Raw genomic sequence first — 22,558 nt, 5'->3', positions numbered from 1 at the left:
TATATTACATTATATCTTGAAGCGGAAGATATCACATCAATACCCAAGAAAAAGAGCAAGCTTTTACATTTGGGTGGGCCACAACTGCAAGAGATAATTTACAACATTCCCGGAGCGTTAGTTGATTATGATGCTCAAGAAAACAATGATGTCTACAAGGTTTAGTGGGCAAACTGGACGAATATTTTGCACCGCTAAGGAATTCATCGTTCGAGAGGAATTTGTCACCATTGGAAGGCGAGACATTCGTCTGAGACAACAACTTGCAAAGTGTTCATATGGCACAACAAAGGCAGAAATGAAAGATATTTGTCTTGCCGATAAAATAATTGACTCATGGGCTTCAAATGACTTGAAGAAAAGATTTTTGGAGAAAGAGCAAAAGCTGAGTGATCTAATAGATGCTTGTCAGGTCCATGAGCAAGTAAATAAGCACTCGAAAACTATGCTGGGTGAAGAGGTAAGCGACAGCGTCAACAAAATTTTCGCAAGGAAACGTTTCGGGCGAGATCCACCTAAGGCTTGCACCAGATGTGGGATTGAGGATCATGATGCTAATAATGGAAGATGTCCAGCGCGGGATAAAGCTTGCAAACGCTGCAATTTGCATGGTCATTTTGCCAGGCAATCTAGAACTCGGAACTCAAAGAGGTCTTCGGACACGGAAGATACTCCAATCCAAAGAGGCGCAAGGTATATGCAAATGTTCAAAGCGTCGAAGATCAAGTGAAAAGCGATGATGATGAGGACAAAGAGTTGGAGTGTTTTAGAATTGATGGTTCGGCAAGAAATGATGACAACATTAGATGTAACATTGGAGGTGTGTCAATCGGAATGATTATTGATTCAGGATCACCTGTGAATTTATTATGTGAGAAGCATTGGAAAATGTTGTGTAATAGCAACGCTGTTATGTGGAATATGAGATCCCAGACGACTGACAGATTTAAAGCATAAGCGAATGAAGATCCGCTCAGGGTTCTTAACGTTTTTGAAGCACCAATAAGTGTTAAAACGAACCAAGAAATGATTGCTACATTTTACGTAATAGAAAAGGGTAGTCAATCGCTTCTGGGGAAGAAAACGGCCATTCAACTCAAGGTCCTATCGTTAGGGTTAGATGTTTGCCGTATTGAGACTTTATTGCCGTTTTCAAAAATAAAAAGGCAGATTGATAAAATTGGCCATTGATTCCAGCGTGAAACCAGTGCACCAACCTATGAGACGGGTTCCAGTGTCATTTGAAGATAAAGTGACAGATAAGATAAAAGACGCTTGTGATCGTGACATAATAGAACCAGTAATGCGTCCGAGTGCATGGATCTCGCCGGTGGTAATTGCGTTCAAGGAAAGCGGCGAAATAAGGCTATGCGTTGATATGAGGATGGCAAACAGGGCTATCCAACGGGAAAATTATCCACTACCAACCTTTGAAACTTTTATGACAAAAGCCAGGGTGCGAAATGGTTTTCGAGACTGGACCTCAAGGATGCCTATCATCAGCTTGAACTTCATGAATCTAGCCGCGAAATAACAACTTTCGTGACAAAGCAAGGGCTGTTTCGATATAAACGTCTTCTTTTTTGGAGTAAATTCGGCACCAGAGATTTTTCAACGGGTGATGGCGGAGATCTTGGCACCATGCAAAAATGCAAATAACTATTTGGATGATGTAATAATTTTTGGAAGAACTGAAGCTGAGCACGATAAAGCGTTACAAGAAGTGTTGAATCTGTTGAGATCAATTGTGTTCTGTTAAACAAAGATAAATGCGTGTATAAGGCAAAAGAGCTTAAATTTCTGGGACATATCTTATCGAGTGACGGCATTGCGGCAGATCCAGAGAAGGTGAAATTGATTTTGCATTTTCGACCACCTGAAACAAAGGAGGAACTGAGAAGCTTTCTGGGACTGGTTACATACGTTGGAAAATTCATCGCCGATTTGTCGCATATTACAGAGCCGTTAAGAGTACTACTTAAAATCAATAGCAAATTCGTGTGGTCGAGCGAACAAGAAAAAGCGTTTGTTAACCCTGCCAGACCGATAACGGATATCGAAGAGATATCGGACGTAAGGTGGGAACGCTCGGGGACTTGGAGCGTGACAGCGAAGAAGTGTAGACGTACAAAGAACTAAAGAATAAATTAATATTTAAATAATGTATAATTAAACTATAAATTACGAGTTGTTACATTGGCGACGACTGGGAGAACTCGGTGGAAAAGAGAAACGTTAAACTAAGTTGAGTGGATTGAATTGTAATTCAATTTTTCTTGTTAAGCGACTGTGGTGAAATAGCGCGAGTCGTACAGATGTACGAGGAGGCTACAAGAAATTGATACAAAGGTATCAAAATAGCGCGAATCATATAAATGTATGAGGAGGCTACAAGAAAATTGATACAAAGGTATCAAAAGAAAATATTAGTACGAATCGTACAAATGTACGAGAAGGACACAGGAAGATAAACTTTCACTCGTTGCAGAGGACGGACGTGTTTTTTTTGCGCTTATTAATTTTTATTTTTTTCTCGCGATTAAATACTTTTACAAATTTCTTAAATTCATTATCGGTTTAATTAATAATAATTTCAACATCCGAATTTTATTTTCATTTCGCGAATTCTTGCTGTCGCTTTTGTTTAAATTTAAATAAAATCAAAGCTTACAACAATACTTGCATTAGCGGTGTTGTTCTTTTGCTTATCTCTTTTGCGTTTGTGTCTTTACCGTTTTAACTAACTCTCGCGCTCTTGCGTACAAATTGTTGTTGCATGTGTTCAATTTGACGCGCTCTCCCGCTCTTTCCTATTCTTGATTGATTTGCGCTCTCGTCTTTAGCCTACCCGCGACTCTGTGATACATGTTTTTGTTTTTGTGCTTTCATCTCTTTTTATTCTCTAGTTGTGAAGGCTTACTCTGCACATAATCCCTTGTGTCAGAACTGGTCAGTATATTCTTATACACAGAATTTTAACCCTTAGAATTTTTATTTTTTATTTTTTTGTATTTCCTTTTTTAATTAAATTAAACTTTTTGATAAAATGGTTGTCTGCTCAAAAAATAATTGCATAGTTGCCACTAATTCGGTTGACTCCCATGATTATATTCTGTGTTGGTTGTGTGACAATGCGGTTCACGTTAAGTGTGCAGGTTACACAGGCAGAATCAAGGAGTCTATTGCTAAAGGTGGTGGCTTAAAATATGGATGTGATGCTTGCCGAGAGGTCGAGAATGAGATGCGCTCTTTCATGAGGCGGACTAGAGATAGTTTTGACACTTTAAGGGGTAGGTTTTAATAAACTCCAGTTCAGAAGTTTATCGCTTATGAATGAGTCTCCGAAACGTAAAAGCACCAGTCCTTGGGGTGTTTCTGCATCTGTAGACCCGCCAGCGTCTCTTATCGTCCCCGACCGGTCTCATGCACCGTCCACTCCTAATGTACAGCAATTGATTTCGTTTAAGAGCCCGGTTGTGAATGCTATTAGTAAGGAATTACCGGTATCACCTGGGAATGATCTCTTAAAAACGATGCCTATTGTAGTGTCCGATGTGTCCGGGCAATTACCCATTCCAATGGAAATTGCCGATAGTTCTAAAAGTATCGAGGGCCCCGTAAACAAGTTGACTGCTGCAGTGGGTGACTTGTCCAACGTTACTGCTGCGGCTGACGCTTCGGGACCGCGGCCTCTCGTTGGCATACCACCAAAGAAACATATATTTGTTTCTAGGCTAGACCCTGTTGACACATCTGATGATGGAATAGCCTATATTCGGAAGAAAGTTAACGTCTCGAATATTGCGGTGGAGAAGTTTAAATTTTCTTACTCTCGGGACATTTCGTCCTTTAAAATTAGTGTTTCTGCCAATATCTTCGACACTATATGTAGAGAAGATTTTTGGCCAAAACATATACTAGTTAAGGAATATACTGTGAAAAAGAAATCGGAAACCGATTCGCTTGCCAACAACAACTAACACTATTCCTGCCACATCAGCATCTGCTGGTGTGTCAAAAAGCTAGCTTCGTCCCTTAACCTGGGTTACCAGAACGTTAGAGGACTGAAATCTAAACTTTCTAATCTCTATGTAGATAGTCTTTCTTTTGAACATAACATTCTAGCTTTTACAGAGACGTGGCTAAAACCTGATATTGCTGATGCATCGGTTTTTTCCACTAACTTTTCTATATTCAGACGTGACCGGATTTCTCGTATAGGTGGTGGCGTTCTGATAGCTGTTGATGCTGCTTTATCATCTGAAATGATTCAATTTTCTAGTACCCAGGAGATTGAGTTTGTCGGTGTTAAAGTAAATTTTAAATCTTTTAATGCTTTCATTACTTGTTCCTATATTCCACCATTGTCAGACATGGTGGTATATTTAAATCATTTAGAGGCAATTCAGTTTGTCTCCTCTTTAGTTTCCAGTCAAGACTTGCTCATAGTTGTAGGTGATTTTAATTTACCCGCTTTAGCATGGTCACTAACAGATGAATCTACCACGTTGCTGCCCTCTTTGTCACATGACTTTATTGATGGCCTTCTAGGCTTATCTTTATCCCAAGTCAATCCCGTCTTAAATTCTAATAGAAAATCGTTAGATCTTATTTTTGTATTGGATTCTTCTTATTGTGAGGTTTCTAGGATCGAACCATTTGTTCTTCCAGAAGACAAAATGTGCCAGGAGAGCACGATGGACGCAAATGTGTCTAGTGGCATATTCAATTGAATGTGTTACACATAAGAATAAACATATAATTTTTGTTTATATTTTAGGTATTGGAACTTTCTTTTGAAAATCATTAACGCGGAAGATATCACATCAATACCCAAAAAAAAGAGCAAGCCTTTACATTTGGGTGGGCCACAATTGCAAGAGATAATTTACAACATTCCCGGAGCGTTAGTTGATTATGATGCTCAAGAAAACAATGATGTCTACAAGGTTTAGTGGGCAAACTGGACGAATATTTTGCACCGTTAAGGAATTCATCGTTCGAGAGCAATTTGTCACCATTGGAAGGCGAGACATTCAACAGATATGTAATTCGTCTGAGACAACAACTTGCAAAGTGTTCATATGGCACAACAAAGGCAGAAATTGAAGATATTTGTCTTGCCGATAAAATAATTGACTCATGGGCTTCAAATGACTTGAAGAAAAGATTTTTTCAACAAAATTTTCGCAAGGAAACGTTTCGGGCGAAATCCACCTAAGGCTTGCACCAGATGTGGGATTGAGGATCATGATGCTAATAATGGAAGATGTCCAGCGCGGGATAAAGCTTGCAAACGCTGCAATTTGCATGGTCATTTTGCCAGGCAATGTAGAACTCGGAACTCAAAGAGGTCTTCGGACACGGAAGATACTCCAATCCAAAGAGGCGCAAGGTATATGCAAATGTTCAAAGCGTCGAAGATCAAGTGAACAGCGATGATGATGAGGACAAAGAGTTGGAGTGTTTTAGAATTGATGGTTCGGCAAGAAATGATGACAACATTAGATGTAACATTGGAGGTGTGTCAATCGGAATGATTATTGATTCAGGATCACCTGCGAATTTATTATGTGAGAAGCATTGGAAAATGTTGTGTAATAGCAACGCTGTTATGTGGAATATGAGATCCCAGACGACTGACAGATTTAAAGCATAAGCGAATGAAGATCCGCTCAGGGTTATATTGTCTGGACGTTGACGCGTACAATGCGACACCAGGACATAGCCTGTTTCGCGCGAGCCCAGGCAGAGCGCTGTCCACCTCCCGCACGACCGACCGTGGGGCGCAGCCGCATATCGGACGGCACGATCGCGTGGACAAATACAAATAAAACTGACAAACAATTAAAAATATGATTAACTATAGCTAATTACGAGCTAAATGTGCTAAAATAGAAGTTTTCACAAGGGAAAGAGAGGCTTCTGATCTAATTACGGGATACAGACGATTGTAATCAGAACATAGGACTCGAAAAGGTTCATGCAAAGAATAGTTAGAGCTACAGTGTTTTAAGGATAGAGGAATAAAATTTCTAGTAGGTCTACGGGGTACAGATAGGTTTAACTGGTTCAATAGCGCAGGAGAGTCTATTTCACCTATTAAAAGTTTATGAATAAAGATAGCACCAAGCATTACTCTACGATTAATTAAAGAAGGAAGATTGATTAAAAGAAGCATGCTGGAGTATGATGGCAAATTGACATTGCGATCCCAATTTAGACCGCGAAGAGCAAAAAGCAGAAATTGCTTTTGAACAGATTCAATTTTACTTTGGTGCATCTCATATTGAGGTGACCATATGCAAGATCCGTACTCTAAGATAGGACGGATTAAAGAAGTATACAGAATTTTGGTTGTGTACGGATCGTCAAACTCTTTTGACCATCGTTTCACAAACCCAAGAACATTCATAGCTTTGCTAACTGTAGCAGAAATATGAGGATTAAAAGTTAATTTATGGTCCATAAGAACACCTAAGTCATTGATAATATCTAACCGCTCTAAGGCAGTGTCGTTAAGATAATAAGTTGCTAAGTATGGATTGCATCTATAAAAAGACATAACTTTACATTTAGAGCCGTTAAGGTTTAATAGGTTTGTTTCACACCAACTCTGAAGATCATTAAGATCCGATTGAAGTAGGCTAGAAGATGATATGTCTTTAAAACTGAGGTAAAGCTTGACATCATCCGCGTACATAAGCACCCGAGAATGTGACACTACCAATGGAAGATCATTTATAAAAAGAGTGAATAGCAATGGACCCAAATGACTACCCTGAGGTACTCCAGAGGTCACTTGGATGGTTTTAGAAAATGAAGACTTAAAGAGGACCTTTTGTGTACGCTTAGAAAGATATTGAAAAATCCAATCTAGCAAAAGGCTGGGGATGCCAAGTGCGTTTAATTTATATAGAAGCAGAGTATGATTAACGGAGTCAAAGGCCTTGCTGAAGTCAGTATAAATGACGTCAGTTTGCACGGCAGTCTTAAACCCTTTGATTGAGTGAGATGTAAATTCTAATTGGTTAGTAGTTGTCGATCTACGTTTTTTAAACCCATGTTGGGATGACGAAATGATTGAACTACAGAAATGCTGCAATTGAGATGTTATTATTTTCTCAAATGCTTTGGGTATGGCAGACAATTTAGAAATACCCCTATAATTGGAGGCTTCGGACTTCTTCCCCTTTTTATGAAGAGGAATAATATATGATTCCTTTCAGATAGGCGGGAAGGCGGAAGATGTGACGGACAATGTAAACAACTTAAGTATTGGCTTAAATAGGGCCTCCGCGCAAAACCTTAATACGCAGCCTGGTATTCCATCAGGGCCAGGTGCATATATTGGTTTGACGGAACTGAGCACGCTAAGAACCGAACTTTCATCAAACACAGGGTCTAAAATGCAATTAGACGATTGCAAGTGATGAGGATAAGGAGGATTTGCTTGATAAATCGAAGAGCAATAAGTTGTTTTAAAAAAATCAGCAAACATGTCGGCAATTGCCTGATCATTGTCAGCTTTATTGTTTTCGAAAGACAAGTAAGACGGGTGCACCGATGTCTTACGTTTAACATTTACAAATTTATAAAATTGCTTAGGATCGCGAGAAAACCTGAGTTTACATCGCTGAAGATAATCCTTATAGCACTGTGAATTCAGCACCATAAAATTTGATCGAGCAACTACATATAGGGAAAAATCCGATGCTTTACCGGATTTTTTAAATCTTTATAACATCTCGATTTTACGTTCTTCAAGTTACATAACTCACGTGAGAACCAAGCAGGTCTATCAGACCATCCTAGAGTCACACGTGGGACACAAACATCAAAGAACGACTCAAGAGTTTTATAGAAGACAGAAATGGCCGAGTCCATATCCGTGCAAGTATACAGATATGTCCAATCATTAGTTAACAAAAGTTTTTTAAGTTTAGTAAAGTTTGTCTTTCGAAAACATCGGGTTGGAGGCATCGAGTTATTATGTCGAGACATAACACCAAAAGGAAGGTCAATGGTTATATCCAGAGTTGGATGAAAGTTGTCTTCGGGGATAACTAAGGGGATCAGTCCTGGAAATATCGCAGTTGGAAGAATCCAGCACAAATACCAGATCTAGTGATCTGTTACGACTATTCCGGACAGGATTTATTTGAGTTAGGGACAACTCAAGCAGACCATCTATGAAACAATGTGACAAGGAGGGCAACAGTAATAAAGAATCAAATGAGAGGGTCCAGGCAATCTCAGGTAAATTAAAATCTCCCAGAACAACGAGCAAGTCTTTGTCAGAGAGATATGAGGATATAAGTTGAATAGCTTCCAAATGGTGAGTGTATACTGCCAAGTCGGACTGTGGTGGAATATACGAACAAGTAATATAGGCAGAAAAAGAATTAAACGAAATTTTAACACAAACAAATTCAATCTCCTGATTGGAGGACTGGACAATTTGAGACGAGAACGCCGAGTCAACAGCGATCAAAACGCCACCACCATTACGGATAGTCCGATCATGTCTATATATTAAATATTTTGAGGGGAAAATTGAAGCATCAGCAATATCAGGCTTCAGCCAAGTCTCAGTAAAGGCAAGAATATGAAAGTCAAAGGCTATACTATCTACATAGAGTCTAGACAGTTTAGACTTTAGTCCCCGTACGTTCTGATAGGCCAGAGTTAGGGACGAAATTAGTTTTTTGACTCGCCAACAGGTGCAGACGAGCCGGAAGGAACGTTATTCACAGAGGCAGGTAGCAAACTAATCGGAGGCCGATTCTTCTTTTTTATTGTAAACTCTTTTACAACAAGGTGTTCCGGCCAAAAATCTTTATGACATATTTGGCCAAAAAGATCTGGGGAGACACCTATTTTAAAGGACGAAATGTCCCGAGTATATGAGAAACGGAACTTTTCCACCGCAATGTTTGGTGCTTGAACTTTGCCCTGGATAAAGGCTATGACTTCTTCAGAAGTAGTATTGGGATCAAGCCTCGAAATAAAAATTTGCTTTTTGGGTGGAACTACAACAAGGGAACTAGGAATACTAGGCACAGCTGTAGCGGCTACAGCAGACGGGGCAGCAGCTGAAGCAGCCAGCACTTTACTAGCTCCTTTTGTAACTACTTAATTGTCAATATTACTGGAAACGGATGTTTGCCCGGACGGTTCGGAAACTACAACCGATATCGTGTTAGTAGGTGGGATACTGTCTCCAGGGGAAATGGGAAGAGACTCCACACCTGCCAAAGCCGGACTCCTAAACGACGTCAGCTGCTGTACATTTGGTGACATAGGGTCAATGTCGAAAGCCGGAACTGGTAGAGACGAAAGTGCCGACGGACTGAGGGACGCGCCCTGAAACCTGGCCCTCTTGCGCGTCGGAGATTCAATCAAAAGTTTAGAACTTCTGAATTGAACCTCCATCGCCAAAAGCTCCTCTTGGAGCTTATGAACGCCAGCTGACAGGGTTTTAAACGCTTCCCCAGTCCGTTTCATAAAACTTCGCATCTCGAGCTCCAAACCACGACACGAATCACAGCCCCATTTAAGGCCGCCACCCTGTGCAATACTGTCCCGCACCTTGACTGTGTAACCAGCACATTTAAAGTGCATTACATTGTCACACAGCCAACAGTAAAGAAAGGCTTCACTGGTCTTGCTGGGATTATTGCAATTATATTTGCAACAGACAGACATTATTAAATAATTGATTTATACAAAAACAAATTATAAATTAATATGTAAATAAAAAGAAAACTGTATATGTATGTATGTAAAGAAAAACGTATACAAACCAAGGCAAAAAGCTAACTGCAATATGCAAATTAGAAAGAGAAAACAAAAAGAGAGAATATTTGTACTTATCTGTATTAAAACACACAACAACAAAAACTTGTCACAAGCGCGAAGTTAACGGCCGCGAGCGCGATCAAAAGAGAAAACAAAAGAATAGACAGCACCAACACCAAACAAACAAAAGCAAACTATGAACTGTAAATTGAGAGCGCGGGTGGGAGCTAAAGATAGAACGAAATCAAAATCTAAGCAGCGCAACAACAAAATTATATTTGCGTTTGTTAAAGTTTTGATTATAAATTTATATAAATGTTTGTAAATTTAACGCAAACTTCGCGATGAGTATAGCGATTTATTAAGAATTAGTAAGGCAATGAATTTAAATTGAATATTATAAATTAGCTTCACGAAAGAATGAAAAACAAAAATTAAGCGAGAGCGCAAAAAAAACACGACCGACTTCGATGAGTGACAATATGTTATTTTAACGTTTTTGAAGCACCAATAAGTGTGAAAACGAACCAAGAAATGATTGCTACATTTTACGTAATAGAAAAGGGTAGTCAATCGCTTCTGGGGAAGAAAACGGCCATTCAACTCAAGGTCCTATCGTTAGGGTTAGATGTTTGCCGTATTGAGACTTTATTGCCGTTTTCAAAAATAAAAGGCAGATTGATAAAATTGGCCATTGATTCCAGCGTGAAACCAGTGCACCAACCTATGAAACGGGTTCCAGTGTCATTTGAAGATAAAGTGGCAGATAAGATAAAAGACGCTTGTGATCGTGACATAATAGAACCAGTAATGGGTCCGAGTGCATGGATCTCGCCGGTGGTAATTGCGTTCAAGGAAAGCGGCGAAATAAGGCTATGCGTTGATATGAGGATGGCAAACAGGGCTATCCAACGGGAAAATTATCCACTACCAACCTTTGAAACTTTTATGACAAAAGCCAGGGTGCGAAATGGTTTTCGAGACTGGACCTCAAGGATGCCTATCATCAGCTTGAACTTCATGAATCTAGCCGCGAAATAACAACTTTCGTGACACAGCAAGGGCTGTTTCGATATAAACGTCTTCTTTTTGGCGTAAATTCGGCACCAGAGATTTTTCAACGGGTGATGGCGGAGATCTTGGCACCATGCAAAAATGCAAATAACTATTTGGATGATGTAATAATTTTTGGAAGAACTGAAGCTGAGCACGATAAAGCGTTACAAAAGTGTTGAATCTGTTGAGATCAATTGTGTTCTGTTAAACAAAGATAAATGCGTGTATAAGGCAAAAGAGCTTAAATTTCTGGGACATATCTTATCGAGTGACGGCATTGCGGCAGATCCAGAGAAGGTGAAATTGATTTTGCATTTTCGACCACCTGAAACAAAGGAGGAACTGAGAAGCTTTCTGGGACTGGTTACATACGTTGGAAAATCCTACGCCGATTTGTCGCATATTACAGAGCCATTAAGAGTACTACTTAAAATCAATAGCAAATTCGTGTGGTCGAGCGAACAAGGAAAAGCGTTTGTTAACTTGAAAAATCGGCTAGCTCGTATCCCGGAACTTTCATATTTTGATCCAAATAGACGCACGCAGATAATTGCAGACGCAAGTCCGGTAGCACTTGGTGGTGTTTTGTTACAATTTGATGAGAGAAATGAATCGGTTATCATTAGCTTCGCTAGTAAGAGCTTATCGGAAGTGGAAAGTCTGGCGCTAGTTTGGGCTGTTGAAAAATTTTTCTTTTACGTTGCGGGTTTGGAGTTTGAACTCGTCACTGATCATAAACCACTGGAGGCGATCTTCAAACCAACATCGAAACCCCCGGCGAGAATAGAACGTTGGCTTTTGAGACTACAGGCTTTTAAATTCAAGGTTTCATATCGCCCTGGAAAGGAGAACATTGCCGACTCAATATCAAGACTTTGTAAGGCTCAGTCATGCGATTCTTTCGATAAAGGAGGTGACTATAACATCTGTCAAATTGTTTCTTGTGCTACACCAAAAGCAATTGCTATACCAGAAATAGCAAAAACAAGTGTTGTGGACCGAGAGATATCAGCTGCTTTCTCACATCTTAAAGACGATAACTGGAATGAAGGTTTATCAAGCTGTTATTACCCGTTTAGAGCTGAGCTATCAACAGTGGGTAGCATTCTGTTGCGTGGTACTCGTATAGTGATACCAGAAGTTCTACGGCAGAGAGTTTTAGAGTTAGGGCACGAAGGACACCCTGGCGAATCGGCTATGAAGCGACGAATGAGAGCGAAGGTGTGGTGGCCACGTTTGGACAGAGATGTCGAACAGCATATGAAACTGTGCAGAAGCTGTTTATTGGTGTCACAGCCAACCCGTCCACCGCCGATGAAGCGGCACGTTTTCCCTGACGGCCCGTGGCAGTGCTTAGCAACCGACCTGTTGGGGCCTCTACCGAACAATGACCATGTATTGGTGCTGATAGATTATTTTTCGCGTTATCAGGAGATAAAATTCATTGGCTAAATATCATCGCAAACAATTATTACGGCATTTAAAGAAATATTATCCAGGCTTGGCATACCGAGATCGTTAAGGACAGATAACGGCCGGCAGTTCGTTAGCGCCCAATTCAAGGACTTCTGTGAAGCTAGTCCGTCCGTCTGTCCGTTTGTCCGTGCGTCCGTCCGTCTGTATGAACACGCAGATCTCGGAGGCTATAAGTGCTAGAGACACCGAATTTGGTAGGTATAAAACTATTTTTCTTAAAAAGTATAACAGCTAGAAACATCAAATTTGGTTTATATTTTCGTTTAGTTAGCACGCAGAAACTAATTGTTCACACTTTTGCCACGCCCCCTCCGCTGCCGGAATTTACATAAAACAGATTTTCTTAAAAACTATGACAGCTACCGACTTTAAATTTGGTATGTAGACTAGTTCAATGGACGCGCAGATATTGGCTATTAAAAAATTATGCCGCGCCCAATTCCGCCCCCGCAAATCAAACAACTGATTTTGTCAAAAACTAACAAAGCTAAAGTCAGCAAATTTAGTATGTACACTGGCTTAGTATGCGCGCAGAGTATACATCTTTTCATATTTTGCCAAGTCGACTTTCGCCTCCATAATAAACCGATTTCCTTCTGTAGTTTTTGATTTCGCATTCTAATTCGCCAGAGTAAGTATTTCTACCAAACTACCAAATCGGACAAGAAACATGCAAAATTTGAGTATGAACGTGCATAAGGCCAGGATTGGCCGTTGGCTAGTAGCGGCGCTAGAGTGCTCGTGTGTTTGTGGAGTGAGCGAGATAGCACACATAGTATGGGGCATGTAAAAACAATTTAATAGACATACATCTGGTTTTCGAAATTTGAAATATTTGTTTCACCTGGTGAAACCCAAGTCGGCGAGTCGACTTACTTCATTATATATATAAGATTAGATACCAATACAGATCGGATCTGCTCAACCGCAGCTCTATATAAACCGTATAAGTATGCGTGCCGTGCTTTGTGAACTTATCTTTTCTTTATTACTAGAATTGCTTTACTTTCAGTTCTCCTAATAGTGTTATGGTTTACTAATAATAATCCTTTCAGTTTATGTCGAAAAGAAATGTTACTGCGACCAGCAATCCATTCGATGGCCGTTATATACATTGAATGAACATCTGGAGTGGATAAATGGAAAACTGAATTCAAATTATATGCATCTAAATGACTTGTGTTCCGGCCTATTTTTAGCTCTTTGATATCTTTAAATCTGATGAAGAAAGTGAAATGAGCAACCATTACGGATTTTGATCATATACAGAAATTCTGATTACTGAAGATGAGTTTCCATCGCACGTATGGGCAGAAGAATATTCCTGTACACTTGCTGATAAAGGGTACTCTTTTACATCATTTGCGATTTGATCGTTGGGTTAACAAATTCTTTTTGATTAAATTAACAATCATCTGCTGCAGTTAATTATGATACCCCTGCAAAAAGTAGACGCACTCTCCCAGTGGAGATTGTAAGCTCAGTCGCAATGCCAAGCGGACTACAACACAATTCTCGCTTAAAATTACCTAATCGAAGATTTTGAAACCGGCTGCTACCATGCAACTTAGCGAGAGACCACAATTGAGAATCGCTTGAGTGCACCACCAGTTCAGCGCAAGCTAGGAGTCAGCAGATCATCAACGAGGACAAGCAAAAGATTTCCAAAACAAGTCGAAGACGGTTTCAATGAGGTTAAATTGCCTGAAATATGGAATAAGTCATAATAATCCGATTTCATATATATATCATTACATTCGACAAGCAATACTGATCAAGAGGTATCTAAACAGGTTAAGTCCACCGATGATACTGTGATACATAAACTAAAGAAGACCCAAAATACTAAAACGATTTGGTACAAGTAATTAAAACGCGCCGAAATTTAATTTTAACCTAGTTTTAAACACAATGATTTATTTACAGGCAAGTATTCACCCACGATATGTTTCGGACTAAAGTAAAACTGGAGTTAAAAGTGCGGGTGGTCGGCGTAACCATATTCGCTTTTGGAAAAACATTTCGACCACTCCCTCCCTGCTGTTCACTCAGTGGCACTCTCCCAGTGGAAATCGTAAGCTCAGTCGCAATGCCAAGCGGACTACAACACAATTCTCGCTTAAAACTACATAATCGAAGATCTTTAAACCGGCTGCTACCATGCAACTTTGCGAGAGACCACAATTGAGAATCGCTTGAGTGCACCACCAGTTCAGCGCAAGCTAGGGAGTCAGCAGATCATCACCGAGGACAAGCAAAAGATTTCCAAAACAAGTCGAAGACGGTTTCAATGAGGTTAAATTGCCTGAAATATGGAATAAGTCATAATAATCCGATTCCATATATATATCATTACATTCGACAAGCAATACTGATCAAGAGGTATCTAAACAGGTTTAGTCCACCGATGATACTGTGATAAATAAACTAAAGAAGGCCCAAAATACTAAAACGATTTGGTACAAGTAATCAAAACGCGCCGGAATTTAATTTTAACCTAGTTTTAAACACGATGAATTATTTACAGGCAAGTATTCACCCACGACATGTTTCGGGCTAAAGTAAAACTGGAGTTAAAAGTGCGGGTGGTCGGCGTAACCGTATTCGCTTTTGGAAAAACATTTCTACCACTCCCTCCCTGCTGTTCACTTAGTGGCGTGAACACTAATGATGACAAATCAAGGCAACATGAAATCGCTTCGAAGTTGTTAATGAAAGGATTAAGCCACACTGATGGAAGATATACACGAATAGACTAACTTAGATTTCATATTTCATATATTATCTAAATATCAATGTAAAAATCCTCTTTGAACCGAGTTGAGATCTTAACTATGTTTTATGCACAAGAGTCTATGGATTCCAAAAATTATTTAGTTTTTTCCAAAATTAACAGTTGTGTAGAGCAATGTTTATAACAAACACCATTTTAGAATAAACTAACATTTAAGTGTGATTACATCAGCTACTTATTTTTGCACGTCCGCACTCTGTAACGTGAAGCTATACACTGATTTGTCCCTAATAAATGCCTGTATAAATGAGCGTAGTTGTCGGTATCTACCTTATTACTAAGTCTTATATTTGTCAGGGTATTTTTTATCTGCAGCATTTCGAAAGTGAACCGTTTGGTGTAATGTTTTTCTTTATCTACCATGTTTGCTGCAATAAAATGGAAGGTGAATGTCCACTGGCCGCACAGTGCCATAAGTGCCGCTTTTTGAATATTGAAGTGTACCTATGTAATTTTCTTCAGTTTTCTGCATTATTCCCGTTGCATGGTAGTTTATAAACTACATTGCTCTTGTCCATTGTATTAATCTTGCTTTTTGTCCTGTTGAATATACTCCGTAACGTGTTATTGGGTTTTGTGTGTTATACACTGTTGTAGCGATCCGAGTTTGCTGGACATAATGCGTTTTGTTATGGGTTCTCTATTTGTTTTCTTACTGTGAGTTATTAGTAACGTCATTATCCTAAAATTTGTCAAAAATTAAAATTTGTATTTACAGCATTAGAGGTTCTGTTACCGTAAATGTTCTGCTCTTAAATGAAACTTAGACACGTGAACTAACTGAAAAAGATATAAAGAGAGCCGTAAGAGTACGATTTTACCGTAATTTCGCTTATTTGTCAAGTCATCTTTTTTTGTCGTGTGAGTGACCGAAAAACAGTAAAAGTTTTCTTAGCACATCCTTTTTTCCAGAAACAATCATATAAACAACGTCTAGTCACAAAATTGAAATTGGATCATCTGCTCCATCACATTGGATCAATTTGGGTTATAGCGTGCACGTGGCGAATCAGGCACTTGTCTCTGCGGATCCCATAATCTAGAAAGTCCGGTAGGCACTGGCACTGTTTTAAACAAAAATTTAAAATTACTTGAAATTCCGAAATTTCTTTTTCAGCGTTATTTCAAAACTCATCTTTTATAATAGGGTATTTATTTTCTGAAAGATAAATGTATAAGTATCGATGGCAAAAGATTTCTTTTTCTAATGAGCAGCTGTAGGTCTGTCTCGTTTGGTGGTTGCCGGAAGAAGAAAGAAGCCACGCTCTAGTGTGGCCTTAGGTCGTGTACCAATATATACCATCGATACTTAAAATACTAACAATCGATACTTATACTAACAATCGATACTTATTACTAACAATCGATACTACAACACCGATTTCGGTATATACATGAGCATTTAACAGACTTGTAAATAATTGGAATCTTACAACTCGGCCGTCCTGACGAGGAATCGACCTCGATTCCAATTGTTAACAATGAAGGGGGGGTAAATAAGAATCTTAAGTGGCTGGTGTCGCCTTTGTTTGTCTATCAGAAGTGCAATCTTGATCAAGGGCAACCCATAGCTTTAGTTTGGAGGCTTCTAGGACCCCATCATATGGTAGTTGGGTGATTTGGGAGCCCTCTACATCCCGGATAACATATCGGTCATACGGACCACGATACCGCCTGATAAGCTTTTTGTTTGTGCCTGCCGAAGTATCCACATTCTTGATAACTACGAAATCCCCCTCCTCAAAACTAACGGCAGGGAGGTGATGCTTTGAATAATATTCCGAATTATATTTTTGGGACTTAACAATGTTACGGAAGGCTAATCTCCGGACATCTACCTCTGAGGCATCGACCTCCTCCGTTCTCTCACCCAACCGTTCGGTTAGTTCGTCCACTACCACACCTCGTTGTTCAACACCGAATAGAAGTACGGAAGCGGCAAATTTGGTTGTGGAGTGGACGGAGTTATTCAATGCAAACTCTATGTTCGGCAGTTGTTGGACCCAATCTTCATGGTTCACTCAGTGGCGTGAACACTAATGATGACAAATCAAGGCAACATGAAATCGCTTCGAAGTGGTTAATGAAAGGATTAAGCCACACTGATGGAAGATATACACGAATAGACTAACTTAGATTTCATATTTCATATATTATCTAAATATCAATGTAAAAATCCTTTTTGAACCGAGTTGAGATCTTAACTATGTTTTATGCACAAGAGTCTATTGATTCCAAAAATTATTTAGTTTTTTCCAAAATTAACAGTTGTGTAGAGCAATGTTTATAACAAACACCATTTTAGAATAAACTAACATTTAAGTGTGATTACATCAGCTACTTATTTTTCCACGTCCGCACTCTGCAACGTGAAGCTATACACTGATTTGTCCCTAATAAATGCCTGTATAAATGAGCGTAGTTGTCGGTATCTACCTTATTACTAAGTCTTATATTTGTCAGGGGTATTTTTTATCTGCAGCATTTCGAAAGTGAACCGTTTGGTGTAATGTTTTTCTTTATCTACCATGTTTGCTGCAATAAAATGGAAGGTGAATGTCCACTGGCCGCACAGTGCCATAAGTGCCGCTTTTTGAATATTGAAGTGTACCTATGTAATTTTCTTCAGTTTTCTGCATTATTCCCGTTGCATGGTAGTTTATAAACTACATTGCTCTTGTCCATTGTATTAATCTTGCTTTTTGTCCTGTTGAATATACTCCGTAACGTGTTATTGGGTTTTGTGTGTTATACACTGTTGTAGCGATCCGAGTTTGCTGGACATAATGCGTTTTGTTATGGGTTCTCTATTTGTTTTCTTACTGTGAGTTATTAGTAACGTCATTATCCTAAAATTTGTCAAAAATTAAAATTTGTATTTACAGCATTAGAGGTTCTGTTACCGTAAATGTTCTGCTCTTAAATGAAACTTAGACACGTGAACTAACTGAAAAAGATATAAAGAGAGCCGTAAGAGTACGATTTTACCGTAATTTCGCTTATTTGTCAAGTCATCTTTTTTTGTCGTGTGAGTGACCGAAAAACAGTAAAAGTTTTCTTAGCACATCCTTTTTTCCAGAAACAATCATATAAACAACGTCTAGTCACAAAATTGAAATTGGATCATCTGCTCCATCACATTGGATCAATTTGGGTTATAGCGTGCACGTGGCGAATCAGGCACTTGTCTCTGCGGATCCCATAATCTAGAAGGTCCGGTAGGCACTGGCACTGTTTTAAACAAAAATTTAAAATTACTTGAAATTCCGAAATTTCTTTTTCAGCGTTATTTCAAAACTCATCTTTTATAATAGGGTATTTATTTTCTGAAAGATAAATGTATAAGTATCGATGGCAAAAGATTTCTTTTTCTAATGAGCAGCTGTAGGTCTGTCTCGTTTGGTGGTTGCCGGAAGAAGAAAGAAGCCACGCTCTAGTGTGGCCTTAGGTCGTGTACCAATATATACCATCGATACTTAAAATACTAACAATCGATACTTATACTAACAATCGATACTTATTACTAACAATCGATACTACAACACCGATTTCGGTATATACATGAGCATTTAACAGACTTGTAAATAATTGGAATCTTACAACTCGGCCGTCCTGACGAGGAATCGACCTCGATTCCAATTGTTAACAATGAAGGGGGGGTAAATAAGAATCTTAAGTGGCTGGTGTCGCCTTTGTTTGTCTATCAGAAGTGCAATCTTGATCAAGGGCAACCCATAGCTTTAGTTTGGAGGCTTCTAGGACCCCATCATATGGTAGTTGGGTGATTTGGGAGCCCTCTACATCCCGGATAACATATCGGTCATACGGACCACGATACCGCCTGATAAGCTTTTTGTTTGTGCCTGCCGAAGTATCCACATTCTTGATAACTACGAAATCCCCCTCCTCAAAACTAACGGCAGGGAGGTGATGCTTTGAATAATATTCCGAATTATATTTTTGGGACTTAACAATGTTACGGAAGGCTAATCTCCGGACATCTACCTCTGAGGCATCGACCTCCTCCGTTCTCTCATCCAACCGTTCGGTTAGTTCGTCCACTACCACACCTCGTTGTTCAACACCGAATAGAAGTACGGAAGCGGCAAATTTGGTTGTGGAGTGGACGGAGTTATTCAATGCAAACTCTATGTTCGGCAGTTGTTGGACCCAATCTTCATGGTTCACTCAGTGGCGTGAACACTAATGATGACAAATCAAGGCAACATGAAATCGCTTCGAAGTGGTTAATGAAAGGATTAAGCCACACTGATGGAAGATATACACGAATAGACTAACTTAGATTTCATATTTCATATATTATCTAAATATCAATGTAAAAATCCTTTTGAACCGAGTTGAGATCTTAACTATGTTTTATGCACAAGAGTCTATTGATTCCAAAAATTATTTAGTTTTTTCCAAAATTAACAGTTGTGTAGAGCAATGTTTATAACAAACACCATTTTAGAATAAACTAACATTTAAGTGTGATTACATCAGCTACTTATTTTTCCACGTCCGCACTCTGTAACGTGAAGCTATACACTGATTTGTCCCTAATAAATGCCTGTATAAATGAGCGTAGTTGTCGGTATCTACCTTATTACTAAGTCTTATATTTGTCAGGGTATTTTTTATCTGCAGCATTTCGAAAGTGAACCGTTTGGTGTAATGTTTTTCTTTATCTACCATGTTTGCTGCAATAAAATGGAAGGTGAATGTCCACTGGCCGCACAGTGCCATAAGTGCCGCTTTTTGAATATTGAAGTGTACCTATGTAATTTTCTTCAGTTTTCTGCATTATTCCCGTTGCATGGTAGTTTATAAACTACATTGCTCTTGTCCATTGTATTAATCTTGCTTTTTGTCCTGTTGAATATACTCCGTAACGTGTTATTGGGTTTTGTGTGTTATACACTGTTGTAGCGATCCGAGTTTGCTGGACATAATGCGTTTTGTTATGGGTTCTCTATTTGTTTTCTTACTGTGAGTTATTAGTAACGTTCTTATCCTAAAATTTGTCAAAAATTAAAATTTGTATTTACAGCATTAGAGGTTCTGTTACCGTAAATGTTCTGCTCTTAAATGAAACTTAGACACGTGAACTAACTGTAAAAGATATAAAGAGAGCCGTAAGAGTACGATTTTACCGTAATTTCGCTTATTTGTCAAGTCATCTTTTTTTGTCGTGTGAGTGACCGAAAAACAGTAAAAGTTTTCTTAGCACATCCTTTTTTCCAGAAACAATCATATAAACAACGTCTAGTCACAAAATTGAAATTGGATCATCTGCTCCATCACATTGGATCAATTTGGGTTATAGCGTGCACGTGGCGAATCAGGCACTTGTCTCTGCGGATCCCATAATCTAGAAGGTCCGGTAGGCACTGGCACTGTTTTAAACAAAAATTTAAAATTACTTGAAATTCCGAAATTTCTTTTTCAGCGTTATTTCAAAACTCATCTTTTATAATAGGGTATTTATTTTCTGAAAGATAAATGTATAAGTATCGATGGCAAAAGATTTCTTTTTCTAATGAGCAGCTGTAGGTCTGTCTCGTTTGGTGGTTGCCGGAAGAAGAAAGAAGCCACGCTCTAGTGTGGCCTTAGGTCGTGTACCAATATATACCATCGATACTTAAAATACTAACAATCGATACTTATACTAACAATCGATACTTATTACTAACAATCGATACTACAACACCGATTTCGGTATATACATGAGCATTTAACAGACTTGTAAATAATTGGAATCTTACAACTCGGCCGTCCTGACGAGGAATCGACCTCGATTCCAATTGTTAACAATGAAGGGGGGGTAAATAAGAATCTTAAGTGGCTGGTGTCGCCTTTGTTTGTCTATCAGAAGTGCAATCTTGATCAAGGGCAACCCATAGCTTTAGTTTGGAGGCTTCTAGGACCCCATCATATGGTAGTTGGGTGATTTGGGAGCCCTCTACATCCCGGATAACATATCGGTCATACGGACCACGATACCGCCTGATAAGCTTTTTGTTTGTGCCTGCCGAAGTATCCACATTCTTGATAACTACGAAATCCCCCTCCTCAAAACTAACGGCAGGGAGGTGATGCTTTGAATAATATTCCGAATTATATTTTTGGGACTTAACAATGTTACGGAAGGCTAATCTCCGGACATCTACCTCTGAGGCATCGACCTCCTCCGTTCTCTCATCCAACCGTTCGGTTAGTTCGTCCACTACCACACCTCGTTGTTCAACACCGAATAGAAGTACGGAAGCGGCAAATTTGGTTGTGGAGTGGACGGAGTTATTCAATGCAAACTCTATGTTCGGCAGTTGTTGGACCCAATCTTCATGGTCCACAGGTTCCGTCAGTTTACCCAACATGGGACCCAACACGCGGTTAACCCGCTCGACTTGGCCGTTGGCCCGGGGTGAGGCAGTGGCATTCAGCACATGAATTATATTATTGGCCTTCAGAAATTCTTCAAACTCGGAGGAAGTAAAGCAGGTACCTCGATCGCTGATAATTCGGCGGGGTCTACTGTAATTTGCGAAATACTGAGATTCTAATGTCTGGCATACTTCACGCGAATTCGTCGTGGCGGCAGGGTACAGCTTCATAAATTTGGTGAAAGCGTCAATGACAACCAGAAGGTACTTTTTCTTAGAACGTATGGACGGAAGGGGGCCCAAATGGTCAATATGGACGGTATCAAACGGAAGGGGCACTTTCGGAATACTATGTAGCGTAACACGGTGGTCCGAAGCGGACGCGGAGTAGTATATACACTTGAGGCAATTTTTAATGTAATTGTTAACATAAGACTTCATACACGGGAACCAGTAATGCTTCTTGATCTGTGTACAACATTTTTCCGTGGCCATGTGGCCAAGCTTCTCGTGCACTACTCGTATGACATGATTTATCATTTCGGAAGGGACATAAAGTTGGGGTACACTCGTCGAGGACAGGCGGTACACTACTCCATCTCGCAGTTCGAAATCCGCTATCTCATGTTTCTCTAACTCATCTCGGAGTTTGACAATCTCAGGGTCCCGGTTCTGGGTTAACTGCAGTTGGAAGTCGAGGTTTATATCGTCAACGTATGCGGCAGTTTCTATTCTGCTTAGAGCATCAGCATGGGGCATACCAACCCCCGAGCGGTGTACAATCATGTAGTTATAGTTTTGATGAACTTAAGGTATGTCTCAAAACGTTTCAAGGAATACACTATAGCTAACGTCTCTAACTCATAACTGTGTAGTTTCGATTCAGCGGCGGAGGCCATCTTAGAGAAGTAGGACACTGGGTGTAATTTACCGTCTGTTTGTTTCTGGAGGAGCACTGCTCCGAAACCAATTGAACTAGCATCGCAGTGTAACTCTGTTTCAGACTTCGGGTTGTAAATAGATAACACGGGGGATTTGATCAATTTCA

At 39.5% G+C, this 22,558-nt stretch overlaps 1 long non-coding RNA gene across 2 annotated transcripts; it reads left to right on the top strand.

Moving 5' to 3' along the window:
* The first annotated feature begins 13,364 nt into the window (after positions 1-13,364).
* LOC137579616 (uncharacterized) lies at positions 13,365-15,382 on the top strand. 2 transcript variants are annotated; one of them, XR_011032867.1, is made up of 3 exons: positions 13,365-14,191; positions 14,260-14,798; positions 14,861-15,382. It is a non-coding gene; the product is annotated as an uncharacterized lncRNA (long non-coding RNA). The 2 variants fall into 2 exon arrangements; XR_011032866.1 differs by having other exon boundaries at positions 13,365-14,197.
* Positions 15,383-22,558: the final 7,176 nt, after the last annotated feature.

The sequence above is a fragment of the Drosophila tropicalis genome, unplaced genomic scaffold, assembly GCF_018151085.1.
Source record: "Drosophila tropicalis isolate 14030-0801.00 unplaced genomic scaffold, ASM1815108v1 contig_717, whole genome shotgun sequence".
Lineage (NCBI taxonomy): Eukaryota > Metazoa > Arthropoda > Insecta > Diptera > Drosophilidae > Drosophila > Drosophila tropicalis.
The sequence above is the reverse complement of the archived record's forward strand: the minus strand, read 5'-3'. Positions and strand labels throughout refer to the sequence as shown.